Genomic DNA, 19,560 nt, shown 5'->3' on the forward strand with positions numbered 1-19,560 from the left:
TGTCCGCACAAAACTCACTTGATTTCAAGAGACACAAGTTGGTTGAAAGTTAAAGCACAGAATAAAATATCCCATGCAAATAGTAACAAAAAGAAAGAAAGAGAGAGAGAGGAAAAGAAAGGAAGGAAGGAAGCAAGGAAGCAAGGAAGGAAGCAAGGAAGGAAGATAGATCTGGGATGGCTACGTTAATATCACACAAAATAAACTTTAAATCAAAAACTATCACAAGAGGAAAAGGAGGCCACTATATGTTGATAACAAGTTCAATCTATCAAGAAGATATAACAACTATAAACATATATGTACCAAACAACCCCCAAATATGTGAAGCAGTCATTGACAGAATTGAAGGAAGAAATAGATAGTTCTAAAATAATGGTTGGAGATCAATACCTTGCTTTCAATAATGGATAACACATCTAGACAGAGGATCAGTACAGAGGTAGGGGGACTGAATAACTCATTTAACCAACTAAACCTAACAGCCATATATAGATCACTCCACTCAACAACAGCAGAATACACATTTTTCTCAAGTACACATGGAACATTCTCCAGGAAAGACCATATGTTACGCCACAATACAAGTACCAAAACATTTTTAAGAAACTGAAATCATACAAAGTATCTTCTTTAGCCACAGTGAAATGAAGGTAGAAATCAATAACAGAAACATTGGTAGCCATTTCCCATCATGCCTGCCACACATGATATAAAGCAATGAAGGGAAAAACATAATTGACCATTTAGAAAAGTGGGAAAGAGGACATACCATTGACACAGAGTGTGTGCTGTTTCCCGTTGTCAGGGATAGAAATAAATTAGCATCATTTATTAATTAGTGTGTTAATTTCTTGGTCAATCATTGGGCAGCCAGTGTTTCTGCCTGATGGGAAGATTTCCTATACTCAGTGTTGAGTGGAGACAACCTTGAAAGGGACATTTAAAAGGATTATACTGTGATGGCCTTAGCAGTACCCTTCCTCCTATGCCAGTATTTAGGCTGGGGTATTTCCATGGAGTGTGTACAATCGTAGGCCCCAGGTCACCAGAATTTAGTTGGATTCGTTTTGTTAATACATTCCCTCAGTACTTTGTCTTTTATTTGACTGTTGCATTTACTTCACTCTTTATTATCACTGCAAAACAACTTTGTTTCCTGTTCAGATGCCAAAAAGTGGATATCAATACCTCCTGAGTTTTACACATCACAGATCTGTTTTACATATCAGAGAGAGAGACCGCAACTATTTCCAGTGACTTTGAGACATACTTTGAACATGTGATTAACATGTGGAGTGTTGAAATGTGTGTCGAGCTCATTATACTTATTCTAAAAGGTTTCAAATTGCAAAGATTTAAAAATCTTTATCTCTGAATAGTTTTCCTGTGCTGTCCCTTTGTGTCAGACTGTTAATGTGCAGTCTGGCACCTTCAAATAACGTGGCTTTGTAACCAATTATTTACATGTTGTTTTATCCACAGAGAATCTTTTTTTTAAAAAATAAATTTATTTATCATTTATTTTTGGCTGTGTTGGGTCTTTGTTGCTGCACATGGGCTTTCTCTAGTTGGGGCAAGTGGGGGCTACTCTACATTGTGGTGTGTGGGCTCCTCATTGCTGTGGCTTCTCTCGTTGCAGAGCACGGGCTCTAGGCGCTGGGGTTTCAGTAGTTGTGGCACGTGGGCTTAAGTAGTTGTGGCTCATTGGCCCTAGAGCACAGGTTCAGTAGTTGTGGCGCACGGGCTTAGTTGCTCCGCGGTATGTGGGATCTTCCCAGACCAGGGCTCGAACCCATGTCCCCTGCACTGGCAGGCGGATTCCCAACCACTGTGCCACCAGGGAAGTTCCCACACAGAGACCCTTAATGCCAAAACATACAACTCGATTAACTACACTTCCTCCTGTTCAAATTTCCCTCATCTTTTCTTCATCTTCTGTCTACGTTTCCTTGGCCCTGTTTATATTAAGTGCTTTTGCCATTATATTTGATTGTCTGTATTTTGCTGAGTTACCACAATGCTTTATGAGACATGGTAGGATATAAATGCATTTAAGTAATATATATATATAGATAGATAGATAGGTAGATATAGATATATAGATATATATATGTAGTTTGCTTGAGTGCAGTGTTTTTTGTTTTCTGTACTGAATTCATTAGCATGGGTTGGTAAAAAATTTAGCATAGGTCAATATGTAATTTTCTAAACTAATAAAGTCTTAAAAGTGAGGAATTAAGTCTTTTGAATTTTATTATTTATTGTAAAGAGCAGAATAGCATACATAAACAGGTGCCTAAGGAAAACTTGTATTCTAATATGGAACTCTCATGAACACCTATTTTTTTTTCTTTTAATGGTATGACAGTAGGCCATTTGATTATTTCTATTTTTATGGCTTTAACTTTAGAACAATGAAATATTCGTAAATTTTAAAAAGTATTTTTCTGGGGCTTCCCTGGTGGCGCGGTGGTTGAGAGGCCGCCTGCCGATGCAGGGGGCGTGAGTTCATGCCCTGGTCCGGGAGGATCCCGCGTGCCGCGGAGCGGCTGGGCCCGTGAGCCATGGCCGCTGAGCCTGCGCGTCCGCAGCCTGTGCTCCGCAACGGGAGAGGCCACAGCAGTGGGAGGCCCACGTACCACAAAAAAAAAGAAAAAAAAAAAGTATTTTTCTTTATTTGATGCGGGTGGGATACTGGAGAAATGAAAGGTCAAACACCTATTGAGGAATCCATACTTGTCTATATATTGTGTACTTTTATTTCAATAACTGATTTAAAATTCCTAAAAGGATGCTATAATAAGTTATTATGCCATTTTACAGACTGAATTAAGTGAATTTCAGGGAGGTATGAAACTTGCCTAAGGCTATCCACCTGCCAAGCGGTAGGAGTGAGAATTAAATCCAGGTATACCTATCGCCAAAGTTTCTGCTCATCTCTTTACATCATCCACTTTTAATAGCCAATGCTTTCCTGCTTACAAATATGACTGAGGTTTCCAGACAGTCAACATTCCTTTGTAATCAGACAGAAAAATTACTGTTGATTCTCTAAAGACATATTCCTTTTCCATTAAGTGCCTTTAGTTGTTCAAATACTTCCAGACAGTAGTAATCACACAGTTGGAGACTAAGAACAGAACTCAGGGATGTGTCTAGCAGTCAGTAAAGACCAACTGGGCTCACTTATGATATTTACGGTCATTTCCTCTAGACTAACATAATCTTATTAATAAGACCCTAATAATTCACAGTACTGCCCTTGCCTGATTGTTTGTTCTTCTCCCTCTATCACTCTCTCTTTCCCCATATTATTATTATTTTTGGCAATTTTTGGTGAATTAAATTCAGGGATTAGTATTCAGGAGTATTAGTCACAAAAGCAGAGAATCTTAGCTCACCAAAGGAAGAAAATAGAGAAAAAGTATAAATTATATGAATACACACACATACACACATGTACCAACTATATGCTGCACTTCTCCAAAATCTATTCGGTATCTGCACATTTACTGTATATTAGCAGTAAGAGCAGAAATGAGCGTAACGCTCTGTTTACAAGGCACAGAAAACAGACCCAAATATGGAAATTACTAGCAATGAGAATGGGGAAGAAAGACTACAACAAGGAATGTAGATATTTTTGTTTCCTAGCTATGATGCCAAATATTGAACTTTCAACTTGAGACAAGGAGGCCATAAAAAGTTGTATTAGTTTCCTAGAGCTGCCATGACAAAGTACCAGAGACTGAGGAGGTTAAACAACAGAAATTTACTCACTCACAGGTCTAGAGGCTAGAAATCTGAGATAAGGTGTCAGCAGGATTGATTTCTTCTCAAGTATCTCTTCTTGGTTTGTAGATGCCATGTTTTCCTTTTGTCTTCACATCGTCTTCCTCTGTGCATGTCTGTGTCCTAATATTTTCTTTTTATAAGGACGCCAGTCATATTGGATTATAGCCCACCCATTTGACCTCAATTACCTATTTAGGGCCTTATCTCCAAATACAGTCATATTACGAGGTATTGGGGGTTAAGACTTCTACATATTAACGTGAGCAGGACACAATTCAGCTGATAATAGAAGATAAGAGTAATTTAAGCAAGTAACTATTGTTTACAGTGAGTTGCTTAAGGATATGAATTTACTCAAGAAAAACAAGAAGAAATTACATAACACTGTACGTTATACAAAGATATTAAATTAATCACCATAACATCCTGTGAGATGGGCATTAAATTAGACTAAGCAAGATGAAGCAACTTATCCAGAATTGTATAGTTGGTACTTTCCAGAATTTAAACCAGGTATTTTCCCAGTTCCATTCTACGTTATATATTCATTTCATTATTTGAAATGAATTTTGAGTCTTCATTTTGCTTAGTTTCTGAAGTTATATGGGGATAGAATGGAGTTGGATATTTTCAGTGACATTCACACATGGGGAAGGAAATTGAGTGCAGAAGCTTCAGCAATGTTTCCATGGAGAACACTAACAACAGAACCAGAAACACTGTTATCCTTTTGGTTCAGTGATCTTTCCAGAAGCACTACAAGAATCAATTTTAAGAAGCCCAATGTTTTCCAAACTTTCACCAATGGGCTCTGTAGGGTCCTCTAACAGTATCTAAGAGACTAACTAGTTTCACATTCCAAGTCACTTAAGACAAGGAGTTCTGATTGTTCTCTGTGAGGAAATCAAGTGACAATCATAGCAGGTAACTTAGGATAGTTCCTTCAGGGCCCAGGCAAAACCTAATACACAGTAATAATCATTGTTAACTGCATCTTTGACAAGGATTAATCAGGTGTCAAAGAGGTCTATAAATTGGGAGAAATTATGATCAAAGAGAAACATAGACCACAGATATTTAATTAATGCTCAATTATTTATGAGTTTAACTTTGGTTAACCTAATTTTCCTTCTTCTAGACAATTTCCAATTCATCTCCACAAAGAGACCAGAATAATCACCTTCCAATACAAGATTTATCGTGTTCCTTTAATTTAAAGCATACAGTGACTTCTACATTCACTCCACCAAGTTTTGCCAGGAGAGAAAAGGAGACGTGATATTTTATCTTGAATTAGATATGCCACCTTACTTGACTTAGCTCATCCTACTGGAAGCACCTTGAGGGCAGATTCTACAGTCTTGTCTTACATCCTCTACGGAATCAAGCCAAGGGAATCACACACAGTTACAGCTGGAAAAACATTTGTTCTGGGTTAATACTTTTAGCCTTTACCACCAAGACTTTATCACCAAGACCTATCTTTACAGTCTCTAAACAGGAGACCTTCTTGCCTTCCCTTTTCATATTGACTAGGAAGGTAAAGGGAAGAACTGAGAAGTACCCAAAGTCAGCTAGCAGCCAGCACAGATAAATCATCTGTGGAGATAGTGTTTCTTTCAAAAGATATAAACATAAGAGGAAGTCCTAGTGTTTGAAACAACTGTGCATAATAAAATTCCATGAAAACCTAGAAATTCCCATGCAGATCAGTAACATATTGGTTAAATAAGCTGTTATGTTCACGCAATGGACGAGTGTACATACATTAAGAAGAACGAGATACTCTTTTCTATGAGATTCTCTTTTCAGTGAATTCATCAGTGCTGCAAAAACAATGTTACATAATACTTTTTCTTTAACATTACATCAGGCATCCTCATCTTGTCCTGCATTTATTGCCAGTGTTACTAAAGTCTATCACTTACCTCTTTCTCTTTTAGACATATAATTTCTTCTTATTTTGGAAGCATTCATCAATCCCTATTTTACCCTTTCTTTTAAATTACAAATGAATATTGAATTTTATAAAATATCTTTTGGAGGATATTTCAAGTGATTGTATACTTTTGCTCTCCTTTGACCTTGTTATATGGTAAATTATATTTTGTTATTTTATATTATGTTATTTATTATATATTGTATTATGTTTACTAATTATATTTATTATATTATAATTACATTATTTTTTAGGGAGCATTTCGTTTTAGATAGACAAAACAACGGAATAGGAAGCATCTTAAAATTAGATGCGAGAGCATAAGGGAATTGAGATTAAAATAAAATTCATGTTTTGGATCAGTAGCAAAAATTATTCAACAAAAGTGGGAAAACATGGCTATCATTACTAAATTCTAGATACAGCAACTAGTTAAAAGTTAAAAAATAATGAAAGTGTAAAAGTATCAGAAACGTGGGAGACGTGAAATAAATTATTCATGAGGAATACCTTTCTAAGATACAAAGAAAAAAGGATACATTTAATTATATAAGAATTAAAATTTTCCTCATGGCAAAATGCACTACAAAGGTCAGAAAACAAGCAAAAGAAATTGGGAAATATATTTAGAAATGGATATGCCTTCTTTACAACTTTTGAGAGAAGCACATGTTTCTTTTTCCTTTAACCTGCTATGTGGGTATTAATCTATAATGTAAGTGCATGGTTCCTTTCCTTTAACCTGTAATGTGAGATTTAATCTATATGGTAAGTGCATGGTTCCTTTCCTTTCATTTGTAATGTGAGTGTCAACATGGGGCACTGCTTCCAAGCACAGACTTTGGATGTTCCTGTACTGGTCCCGTCACTGACCATCCACAAAAACTTCCAAATGTTGCTTTACTTTCCTGGGGGTTAGAGTCTTAGCTAAGAAATGGAAGCAAAATAGAACTTTCCCCCAGGGATGATAGAAGGTTTAAAGGAGTAAATATGTAAGTGACTTAGCACAGTGCCTAGTACAAGAGAGATCAATATAAGTACATAGCAATTTTTTAAAGAGACACATGAAAGAAATAAAATGTGGTGATTTCAATCTATTGATATATATTCTTGACATTAAACTACCTTTTCATTCATTGGATGACCTAACTTGCTCATGCTTTTTCTTACTCTAGTGAACTTGGGTAGCTAATAGCATAGTTTAAAATTTTTGCTTTTATATTTACAAGTAAATTTGACCTGTAATTTTCTTTTTCCTTACAGTCCTAATCTATTTTCAGTATTAGCATTACATAGACTTCATAAGATGAATAAAGGAGCATTCTTCCTTTGCTACTCTCTAGAAGTTTTTCTTTGTTAATATTGATGTTATCTGTTTAATAGAAGTTGGACAGAATTCACCTCCCAAATGATCTGGCCGGGTCTGGTATTTTCTTGGTGAAAGCTTGTAAACTATTGACTTAATTCCTTTACTGGTGCAAGAACTCCAGCTACAAATTTCCTCTTGTGTCAGTTTTGGTAAACTTTAGGAGCTAGGAAATTGTCCACTTTACAGAAATGTTCAAATTTACTGGCATTTCATATATTCTCTGTTTGTACTCTCTGCTATAACACTGTCCTGATTCTTTCTGTACAGTATTTAGTTACGTTTTTGTTTTGCTTAATCAAATTGTGTTTTTCTAAATCTTTTCAAAGAATATTCTTTTGACTTACTAAATCACCTCAATTTTATACTTTTTTCTGTTTTATTAAGTTCTGCTCATATCTTTATTGTCTATTTTTTCTATGTTCTCAGGGTTTATTGTTTTACTCTTCTGATGTTAATTAAAACACTTGGTTATTAATTTTAATAAATCTTTTTACTTATAAATAGTTGAACTTTTTGAAGGTTCCAGCTTAGGGTCAGCTCTTCCTCATAGTTGCTGGCCTAAGGTTTAGTTCACCCTATAGCAATGTATATATTGACATTTTTTCCCCTCGACTTTCTGTGTTTCGCTACTTCTCACTTTTCTTTGCAGAGAAGCCCTTTGAAATACCCTTAACTTATTTTACAGCCAATAAGTCTTTAAAATACTGTGTACTTTCTTAAGATAAATCAACTTATGTAACTAGGCAGGAAATCTGATCTGCCATATTTTAAAAAACAGCATAATTTCACTCTTCTCCACGATTAATCTGCTGTATTACACGACCTTCGAGTTTTTAGCTTTATCAATGATATGTACTTTAAAAATGTTTTAAAGGTCCTACCCAGTCTTTTAAAACATCCTTGCTCCTTGTTTCAGTTCTAGTTTTATGTATATTTTCTGCCTGGCACCTGATTATTCCAACACCTGATGATTGGCCTTGGGAATCTAATTCTGGTATTGATTGTTTTTGCTGATTCTATCCACTTGTAGCTGATTTCTTCATGATTGTGTAAATTTAGATCATGAGCTCACCTTTAGCTAAACTTTATCTGTGGGAACGCTGTAGGCCTGTGTTGAAGGTCTACCTCTCCAGAAAGGGTTTAGTTTTGTGTTTGGAATACCACCGATTTGGGAGCATTTTAAGTTAATTTCTTAGCTTCTGTTTGCAAGACCGCAAATAAATTTGCAACCCAAACACTGTGAAGACAGATTTGCGGTTCAGAATTCTCAAGATTTCCTACCTGTCTCCTACCCAGAGCAGAGGCCAAGAGAATTTGCTCTTAGTCTCCCTTTGCCAGCAGATACTTTTTTCTCCTGGCCCACCCTTTCATTAAAGGTGAAGCTAGGGATAGGTAGGTTTAGTTCTAACTTCCCATCTAGTAGGGATGGAGTCTTACCTCCTGCCTCCCATGTGGTCATGGCCATTTAAAAACAAGTCTCTATACCAGGTGTGTCATTCAACTACGGCCTGTATTCCAAATCCAGACAGCTGCCTATTTTTTATGGCCTATGAGCTATGAATAATTTTCACGTTTTAACTGGTAACATTTTAAATGGTTACCTAAGTACCTAAATAATATCCTCAATTTTGCCTCTTTGGTCTACAAAGCCTAAAATATTTGCCATTTGGCTCCATAAAAACAGGATTTCCAGCTTCTGTTCTAAGCTATCAAGATCTTCAATCCACTCTTAATAGAGCTATCACTCTCACACATGTACCACCCTTCCTTCATGGGTCCTGGAAATTTTGACGGCACACTTCCAAAATCAACCACGCACTTAAAAATAAGTTGTGTACATTTAACCTAGCATACCTAACCCTTTTCTTTTAGGAGAGTTTTTCAAGTAATCTTGCACACAGTATTCTTCAGAACTTCATTAATAATGGCAAAAAATTGGGCTTACCTGGTGGCGCAGTGGTTGAGAGTCCGCCTGCCGATACAGGGGACACGGGTTTGTGCCCCGGTCCAGGAAGATCCCACATGCCGCGGAGCGGCTGGGCCCGTGAGCCATGGCCGCTGAGCCTGCACGTCTGGAGCCTGTGCTCCGCAATGGGAGAGGCCACAACAGTGAGAGGCCCGCGTACCATAAAAAAAAAAAAGGCAAAATATTAAAACATTCAACAAAAATGGAAATTGTTTATAACAATTGTAGAAGCACATACAGTAGAAAACTATAAACTGTTATTGAAACAGTGAGACATACATTTTTATTCTTAGAGAACTATGTTTATTTAGGTCCCTTTTGTTTAAATAAGTGTATTTCTGTGTATGTATGTATACAGTCATGTATTTATATACACATACATTATTTGTATGATATATTTATATAAACATGAAATACATACCTATACACATATTTTTGATTTATATTTGTATACATACACAGGAATATCATTATACATTTTATATACATTGAACTGAAAAGTGGTAGTATACATATATATCGTGTATAAATGTGTGTCTACGTGCATGTGTAGAAAAGCAGGTTGAGAGATATGGAAGCATGAGTTAGACAGGGTTCAAGATTTTAAAAGTAGTCGTGTGTAGGTAGTGAGGTTAAGGCCCATTTGATTGAAAATATTGCATAGTTTTACATCAATTGTTATGATGACCAGATTCCTATGTAAATAAAATTATAAATAGCTATACATACTCGTATCTGTAATGTATAACTAAAAGATATATAGTTTTATATATGTATTATATTTATATTATATAATACAATTATCTTATACTAATACATTATATATTGTGTTATATAGAATATATTAACTATAGTGTATTATATCAGATAATAATTATATATTTATATATTATGATATAATTGTTTTATAATCAATATTACAGGATATATCATATTAATATTACGAACATATTAACCATATAAATACATTTCATTACTCATGTATGTTGTATATAATATATGCTAGGCAAAAATATATATTAATATACATAATTGTTATACATTAATATAAATATTAGTATATTACATTTATACATCAATATAATATTTAATATTGGTATATTTATATTATTTTTAATATATACATAGCTAATGCTCTTTAAAGCCATCTGCTACAAGTAGAATAAGAGCAGGAGTATGGCCAAAGCAAATTGTAAAAATATTAGATTACTTATATTCATTTATATGTTATTTTCCTGGAATCTGCCTCTGGCTATTAGATAGGACACACAGCAAAATCAACAAAAAGTGCCCAGGACATAGGATCCTTTATTCATTGGAACCTCAAAGGAAACACAGTGCTATTCAGTCCCCCTTCAAAGAGCCAAGAGCAAACCTTGAAGCACCCAGTAAAAGCCAATTCAAACAAAAAAGCTTTTCCACTTAAACTGGAAAAAGTTAAGTTCCCAAGAGACCCCCTACATCAACCACTGAAGCTCATTTGGCAGTAAAAACAATAATGTTCACCGAACAACAAGAAACGCAAAACAATAGGTGTTTTACCAAAAACACAAAAAAGCAGCTAATTAGTGTCTTTCCTGTTTGAGAGAAGGGGGTGGGAAGTGGGCAGGAGACCTGATAGGAAAGATTAAAAGAAAAGGAAAAGGAAAATAACAGTTTCCAGTTTGACACTCAAGCTGTCTTCTGCATCCATTTCGTCAAGGCCACCAAGTCAATGTGGAGGCTTTTTCCTCCTTCCTTTTCTTTTCATGAGACTGATCACAACCAGCACTGCAGATTCCATCAAATTAAGGAATGCTGTTGCCTACATGTGTGAATGAGCTGTGAGTAAAGTACTGAAGTAGAGGACACCTAAAGTAAAACGTCTTCATGAATGTCCACGTGGCTGAGCAGCAAGTTAACCTTTCATAGATGTGCTAAAGAAGAGTTGGGTTTTATTTTATTTACTTTTCCCTGGACTGTGTTGAATGACTATCATCGACAAGTTCAGGCTACTTTTTGCTGAGGATCAATGCACTGGGAGAGCTGAGAGAACACTGAACAGTAGAGCTGTCTTTTTCTTGACCAGTTCACCTTAGTTTCCCATACTCTAAGTCTTTCCCTAATTCTTTCTCCTTTTTATTGTAGTAAAATGAACATAATACAAAATCCACCATTTTGATCATTTTACAATTCACTGTACCATTCAGTGGAATTTACTACTGTCAGAATGTTGTGCAACTATCACCACTGTCCAACTACAAAATATTTTCATCACCCCAAGAGGAAACATACACCCATTTTGAGGAGTCATTCCCTATTTCCCTCTCTTCCAAACCCCTGGCAACAACTAATGTATAATATTTTCCGTGTGTATGGATTTGGCACTGCTGGACATTTCATATAAATGGAACCATACAATATAGAGCCTTTCGCGCCTGACTTCTTTCACTTAGTTGCATCCATGATGTAGCATGTATCAGTAATCCATTCACTTTTATGGCTGAATTCCCTGATCCTGTTTTCTTCATACTGTTTGAATACAAAACTTAAAATATGTTGAGAGTGAAGCTCTGTTTTAAGGGCACATCTACGAGGGCAATTCTTTAAAAAGGTGAAAATGGAGATATTGTTGTGAAATGATAATTGTTGAGAAGCCTCAGCCAATTTGATAATGAAAAGTTTGGGAAATGTTGCAAAAAATTATCTGCTTTATATTAAAAGCCTTTTAAGCAAGGATTCAGGAGATTGTCTTTTTCTTGCAGGTAACTTAAATGAGTCAGAAGGAAATAACTGCGCTTTAAAACAGATTTTGAAAGGATTCTATTTATTCTTAATAGACGAATGGGAGTACAGGTAGTTCACATCCAATATGGACTCCCTGTGCAAACACTGTTTATCGTTTTACCACCACAATCGAATTATATTTCTTGAGAGTAAGGCAGCTCAATTCCTGCATATTACTTTTCTTTTCCTGCATATTACTTTTTAAAAATCATCTATCAAATCCATTAATACAGTATAAACAAGAGATGTTCATGTTTCAGTGCAGTTCAAATATCAGGTATAAAGAACCACCAGTAAGAAAAAGAATCCTATATCTCCTGCCAGAATGTGTTCAGCTGTAGGGTGCTTTGCTAGCTGAAACACACCTTCATTGTCAAGAGGATAGAGGTTGTTGAAGAGGGATGAGAGCCAAAAAATGTTAACTACGTGTATGTGTTAAGAACAGTGCTAGGTTATCTCATATTCTGTATCAGCCACGGCTCACCATTTTACATATGTGAAAAGTGAAGTTAAAAGTGTTTTCGTAGGGCTTCCCTGGTGGCGCAGAGGTTAAGAATCTGCCCGCCAGTGCAGGGGACGCGGGTTTGAGCCCTGGTCCGGGAAGCTCCCACATGCCACGGAGCAACTAAGATCATGCGCCACAACTACTGAGCCTGCACTCTAGAGCCCGTGAACCACAACTACTGAAGACCACACACCTAGACCCCACGCTCAGCAACAAAGGGAAGCCACCACAATGAGAAGCCCACGCACCGTAAGAAAGAGTAGCACCCGCTCACCGCAACTAGAGAAAGCCCGCGCATGGCAAGGAAGAGCCAACGCAGCCAAAAATAAATAAATAAATCTACTTTAAAAAAAAAAAAAGGGTTTTAGTAACTTACTAAAAGGCACGCAATCAGTAAAGCTGAGCAAGAATTCAATCCCAAATCTGTCACACTGAAGTTTAAGCTAATACATGAGATTAATAAAAACAGCACGAAATTAAAAGTTCAGAGATATTTTTAATTTCATACTCTTTCACTAACGCTCTTTGGAGATAAATCATTTCTTTTATATGGGCCTTAGTTTTCACAACTATAATAGTTGGAAGCTTGACTAGATGATCTGTATGTAGTCTTCCAATTCTAAAATGTTCTACTCATTTGGATTCCTACAATAATTGCCCTGGCAATACATGCATGCTGCCACCAAGTAGCCGTACAGACTATTAGTTCCTTTTATATCCCTAGTGGGGAGTGCATTTTGACATCAGACTTACCGGACAGTAGTACAATCTGTTAATGTAACTATAAAATAACAAAATAATCTGGTATTATTTCCTGTAAAGCAGAAGCTTTACATTGTCTGTGAATCATATCAGAATCACCTGTAGGTTTGTTTGGTTGTGTTTTAACATCTTTATTGGAGTATAATTGCTTTACAATGGTGTGTTAGTTTCTGCTTTATAACACCTGTAGGTTTTTAAACATAGAGGAAATCCATAACCCATTGAATGAGAATCTTCAGAGACAGGACATGGGCATCTGGATTTTTGGGCTCCCATCATCCGTATATTTTATTTTATTTTATTTTTTGCCTATATACAATATTTGTCACATCCTCTTGAATCTTTAAATGCTTCTTTTTGTTTTAAAATTTTAGAATATTCCATAATCTTCACCTACTTTTCATAAGCTGTTATCTTTTATGTTTATTCGATCTTGTGCTTCTCCTGGTTAAGTCTTCTTTTTTTCCTTTTTTTTGGGCGGGGGGGCCCTGCCTCATGGCTTGCAGGATCTTAGTTCCCTGACCGGGAATTGGACCCCAGGGCCCCAGCAGTGAAAGCGCCAAGTTCTAACCACTGGACCACCAGGGAAGTCCCAAGACTTCTGTTTTAAATGACTGTTTTCCCACTCTAATTCATTCCTGGGATCAGTTTCATGTTTGAACATTAAACCAACCTTGCATTACTAGAATAAAGCTACTTTGATTGTTATATATGATTGTTTTACATACCATAGATACGGTTTGTGCTTCCGTTTACACATTTTGCATGCATGTTCAAAAGAGAAACTGGCCTGTGATTCTACTCTTGTAATATTCTTTTTAGTTTTGATCTGAAGCTTATGTGGGCCTTATAAATATTTTGAGCAATATATACTTTTCTGTCTCCTGGAAGATTTTTATGTAAGATTACCAATATTTATTCCCTAAATATTTGGAAGAATTTACTTGGAAAGCCATTTATCCCTGGAAATCATTTTCTGTAAAGGTACTTAATTATACAAACAACTTTTGCAGTAGATATAGGTTTTTGAGATATTTTTTCTTTCTTGGGTTAGTCTTGTTAGCTTGCATTTTTAAAGAATTTTCAATGAATTTTCAAATTTATAAATATAAAATTATCATAATTTTAATAGCTTTATTGGGATGGAATTTACATACCATAATTTCAACACTTTAATGTATACAATTCAGTGGTTCTCAGTGTAACCACTAAAAGACTTGTGTAACCATCACAACAATCCAATTTTAGATTTCTGTCCCCCCACAAAAAACCCATTACACATTAACAAGCTTTTTTTCAATCTCCTCAAACCACTCAGCCCTAGGCAACCACTCATCTACTTCCTGTCTCTACAGATTTGCTATTCTGGGCATTTCATATAAATGGGACCGTACAATATGTGATCTTTTGTGAGTGGCTGCTTTTACTTTACATAATGCTTTCATGGTTCATCCATGTTGTAACATGGATCAGTAGATCATTCCTTTCTATAGCTGAATGCTATTCTATTGTATGGATATTCCACATTTTGGTTATTCATTTATCCGGTTGTCATTTGAATTATTTCCACCTTTTGTTGTTAGAAATATATTTCTATGAACATTCACGTACAAGCTTTTGTGCAGACATAAGTTTTTATTTCTCTTAGGTATATATTTAGTAGTGGAACTGCTGGGTCATAGGGTAACTCTATGTTTAACACTTGCAGGAACTCTCAAGCTGTTTTGTAAAATGGCCGCACCATTTTACATTCCCACCAGCAATGTATATGGGTTTCAATCTCTTCTCTTACAGCCTAGCATGTCATCTATGCTGGAAAACGTTTCACATGTAGTTGAGCAGGATGAGTATTTTACTGTTTGGTTGAGTGTTCTGTAAACATTTATTAGGTCTTGTTAATTCATAGTCTTGTCCAAGTCTTCTATATCATTGTTGATCTTCTGCCTAACTGTTCTATCCATTATTGACTGTGGAGTATTGAAGCCTCTACCTAATGTTGTGCAATTATCTATTTCTTCCTTCAATTCTTCATGGATTTTGGTATTTTCTTCTTCATGTATTTTGGTTTTACCCTATTCAGGGCAAATATGTTAAAGATTTTTGTATCTCTCCTTTCTTTATCATAAAATGTCCCTTTTCATATCTAGTAACTTTTTTGTTTGTTTTAAAGTCTATTTTTTCTGGTATTAGTATAGCCACTTCAACAATGCTTATGGTTGCTATTTGCATGATGTATATTTTTTCATCCTTTTACTTTGTACACATTAGACTTTTGAATCCAAGCAGTGTTTCCTATAGAAAACCTTTTTTAATACCCAGTTCGACAATATCTGCCTTTTGATTGTACTGTTTAATTCATTTACATTTAGTTTTTATTATTGATATGGTAGGATTTATTTATGTCTATCGTTTTACCTTTGGTTTTCTACATGTCTCATGTTTTTGTTTTTTTGTTATTGTTCTTGTTCCTCCATTTTCCTTTTACAGTAAGTAGATATTTTCTACTGTAACATGTAATTCCTTTAATGATTTTTAACCACATTGTTTGACTAATGGCTGCACTAGGGCTTATGAAATACATCTCAGAATCTCTTCAGATTTTTACTAGGTTCATTCCAGATAGAAACAGAAACTGTACTTTTATAGAGCTGTATGCCTTCCCCTCTTTTTTGTTTTTATTACATTTATATATGTTACATACTTAACAACATATTATTATAATTATTACTTCTCACAAGCTTATTTTTTCAAGGAGCTTAGAGAAGAAAGTTGAGCAAATAAATATTTTTGAGTTTGTCGGGTTAATCTATTTACCATTTCTGGTTCTCTTCCTTTCTTCCTGCGGATTCAGCTTATGATCTACTGTCATTTTTATTCTAACACAGCTTTGTTCTCACTGCCTTCGTTGTGCCATATCATCAAATATATGATATTTCTTTATGTTATATAGAGAACAGTCCAAACATAGTCATATTGTTTAGGCAGTTACTTTTTAAATTAGTTAAGAGAAGAAAGGAGAAGAAATTTGAAATTACAGTATCTTTTATAATTCCCTACACAACTGCTCTAGTCAGCATTCTTTGTTTTGTTTGTATGGCTTGAGTTACTGTCTGCTATCATTTGAAGAACTTCCACTAGTATTGCTTGTGAAGCCCGTCTGCTAACAATGAACTCACTCAGTTTCTGTTTCTGTTTCTGAGTTATGGTGAAGTATTGATGATAAGTTGTGGAGTGGTAGGAAAAACTAAAATGCGATGTGCTGTATGATGTATGCTTCACTGAAGTGTCTTGGTCAAATTCTAATGATTTATGATAGAAATCACATAAAGCAAGCATCACAATTCTCCAGGAATGTTCTGTAGAATGCTAATGTTAATGATGAATATGTGATCCCAAATCTTTCACTTGTATTGACCTTATCTCAATAATTCTTCTCCCAACAATGCCATAACTAGAGTTGAGTTCTAAAGTGTACCTTCCTCTTTTCCAATAGAAATGGTCCCACAATTTCAGAAAGTTCTCAAAGGTTAAAAAGTGCACACGGCGTTTATCACGTTTGCAAATGCCAATGAAAATGCTAAGGTAACACTGTCCAAAATGCAATATTCTTCTGTGAGGGCACCCAACTTTAAACAAATACACATATTCTAAATACAGCTTAGATCTGTGACATGTTTTGGCCAATGAAGTGTGAGCAGACATGATGGCCTTCAATGAGCAGCAGAGGCCTTAAATGGGCTTGTGCAGTTGGGCTCACCTCTTATGTTTCAGTGAACTTTGTGAGAAGACAGGGCCTGGGAGCTGCGGCCTCACAGTTGGGCTCCGGAGGAAGATGTGTGTTACAGACCTCAAACTGACCCAAAACACGGGGCAAAACCAGCCATCTAGAGGTCTAAAAGAGAGCCACTGCAGCTAGCCAATAGGTCCAAGAAAAATAAATTCTTGTTTATGGAACTGAGTTTTGGGTCGATTTGTTCCAAAGCATTATCACAGCAAGAGCTGACTAACACAACATCCTCCAAATCATTGTTATGTAAATGGATGCCACCATGCCTACAAGTAAGGCAATTGTGTACTCAAATTGTGAGAGTCCTTGAACTCTTGGTGCCTCTCCAACACAATGTACATGGCTAAATTTCCACAAATAAGTTCACTAATATACCACAAAGATCTCCCTAAGCTTTTATTAAATGTAATGCAAAGTTCTTTCTTTTCATTTTCTGCTTCTACATAGTTAAAATGCTTTTATCAATGTAAAATGGCTCTTACCTTTTGGCTTCTGTCGTGAGAGTCTTTTGAATTCTGAAACACTGTAGGATATCACCTATATATGGAATCTAAAACATACAACAATTGAACGAATATAACAAAAAAGAAGGAGAGTCACCGATATAGAGAACAAACTAATGGTTGCCAGTGCGGAGGGGGAGGAGGGGGCAATACAGGGGTGGGGAAGTGAGAGATGTAAACTACTGGGTGTACGACAGGCTCAAGGATGTATTGTACAACACAGGGAATATAGCCAATATTTTGTAATAACTGTAAATGTAAAGTAACCTTTAAAAAGTATATAAAATTTTTTTTAAAAAGAAATCATACTTAAAATTCGAAACAATTTAAATGTCCATCCACAGGAAAATGCACATATAAATTATTGTATTTCCCTACATGGGAATCCTACGTAGCGAGGAAAGTACATGAACTAGACAGAACTTTACGTGTCAGCATGGATGAACCTAGCAAAGATAACACTAAATAAAGCAAGTAACAAGAGAAAACAAAATAGAGTATGATATGCAGCTTAAAAATACTTAAAAATGTAGCCTACATAGAAAGACATCCATGCCAGTGATGGAGACCAAGTTCAGAAGAGTGGTTACCCAGGGTCAGCTGGGGAGTGGCTGTGTCTGGGAAAGTGGTCACACCAGAGACTCTTCAACAGGAATGGTAATGTTTCACTTCACACGCTGGCTAGAGGACGGAGGAGTGTCTGCGATGTTATAATGTGAGCACGCTGCATATAAAAGCCATTGCTGACCACATCTAGGGGATCTGATGCGCGGGAGCTGGTAGTACGGGTGGAGGCATCCAGAAGGTGGTGGTAGAAGAGGAACGTTGTACACGGAACGCCTAAGGCCTGACCAGAGGACGACCACTGCTCTAGAAACTGGACACAAATCCAACTTCTACGGCCAATCTTACAAGACAAACTGAGGCATATTTAAAATTTTAACATTTTATGTGCGCAAAAATAGATTCAATTCAGGCAGCACAAAGCGGAAGAGGTGAGGAGCACTCCAGCCACAGGAGCTGCAGAGATGTTTATTTTAAAAGGGCAGAAGCAAAGCAAGGAAACGAGTGATTTGCTATGGCTTTAACGCCTAGTTGGTGGTTTGTGACTGGGTGTCCTCAGCGGTGTTCGTCACCCTGAGGCGCTGACAGGCTTAGATTTTGGTTGGTTTAAGTGGGCGCCCGCATCACTAGAGCCACCGCAGGCTAACGGCCTCCTTGCAGGGTTAATTTACTAACACCAATTGTCTGAGTCCTTCCTCTTACTCAGTCACTTCACTTCCTACGCCTCAGTTTCTCTTCTCTAAAGTGGATATTCAGTAGTAAATTCTCTGTGGAGATGTCAGGACAAAACAAAGTGATTATTAGGAACCACGATCATGTCCTGAATGCACGGAATATGTCACCGCTTGCCAACCACCGTGTCAAGTCAGCAGAAACGACAGAAATTAAGAGCTCTCCGCAGAAATTCACACACCCGTGCACCAGGTAAGGGACCACAGGCAGACGTTCACTCAGCCTTTCCTGTGTCCCTCAGGGAGTTCAAGCTCTCTCCTGGGCGGGGCGAGCACAGACACTTAGCGGGAGTTTAACTACTTTTAAAATGCGCTGATACAACCATGTCTCACTTTTGTTTGGATCAGTCAGCAAACGTACCCCAAACCCTCCACACCGCCTACCTTTCGCGTTGCCGTAGTCTCGAAGCTGCCGCCACGCTCCTCAGGCCGCATCATCATGGAGGCGGGTCTCCGTGCTGCTCCTCAGGCCGCGTCGTCTTGGGAGGCGGGTCTGCGTGCGGACGCACGGGGAACGCGCGGAAGTCCTCGAGCCCCGCCCCCACGGGCCCCGCCCGGAGGCTTAAACCGCAACCCCGCGGCTCGGGAGGGCGTTGATGCCCGCGCCAACACCAGGTCGCGCGTGGGCTCCGGAGCGCGGCATGGAGGGCCCGGCCTAGCTGGGGCCCATGGCCCTATGTCTTCTGGCTGCGACTCCGGTCCTGCGCACGGTGCGGGGCCGCAGCCCTCGGGCGGTGGGCGCCCGAGGGGCCGGGAGGCGAGCCGGGGCCCCCAGGCGAATGTGGGCATCCTGTCTGCAGCCAGAGTCCCCGAGGCCGCGCTCAGGCCCTGATCACTCGGTGAAGCTGCGCCCGGACAGCGCGGCCGACT

General features: G+C 37.4%; 1 pseudogene; it reads right to left on the bottom strand.

Annotated features, from left to right (window-relative positions):
• Positions 1-19,224, bottom strand: part of LOC115850467 (UDP-N-acetylglucosamine--peptide N-acetylglucosaminyltransferase 110 kDa subunit-like) — a 33,093-nt pseudogene extending 13,869 nt beyond the window's left edge.
• Positions 19,225-19,560: the final 336 nt, after the last annotated feature.

This window comes from Globicephala melas, chromosome 17, assembly GCF_963455315.2.
Source record: "Globicephala melas chromosome 17, mGloMel1.2, whole genome shotgun sequence".
In the NCBI taxonomy this organism is placed as follows: domain Eukaryota; kingdom Metazoa; phylum Chordata; class Mammalia; order Artiodactyla; family Delphinidae; genus Globicephala; species Globicephala melas.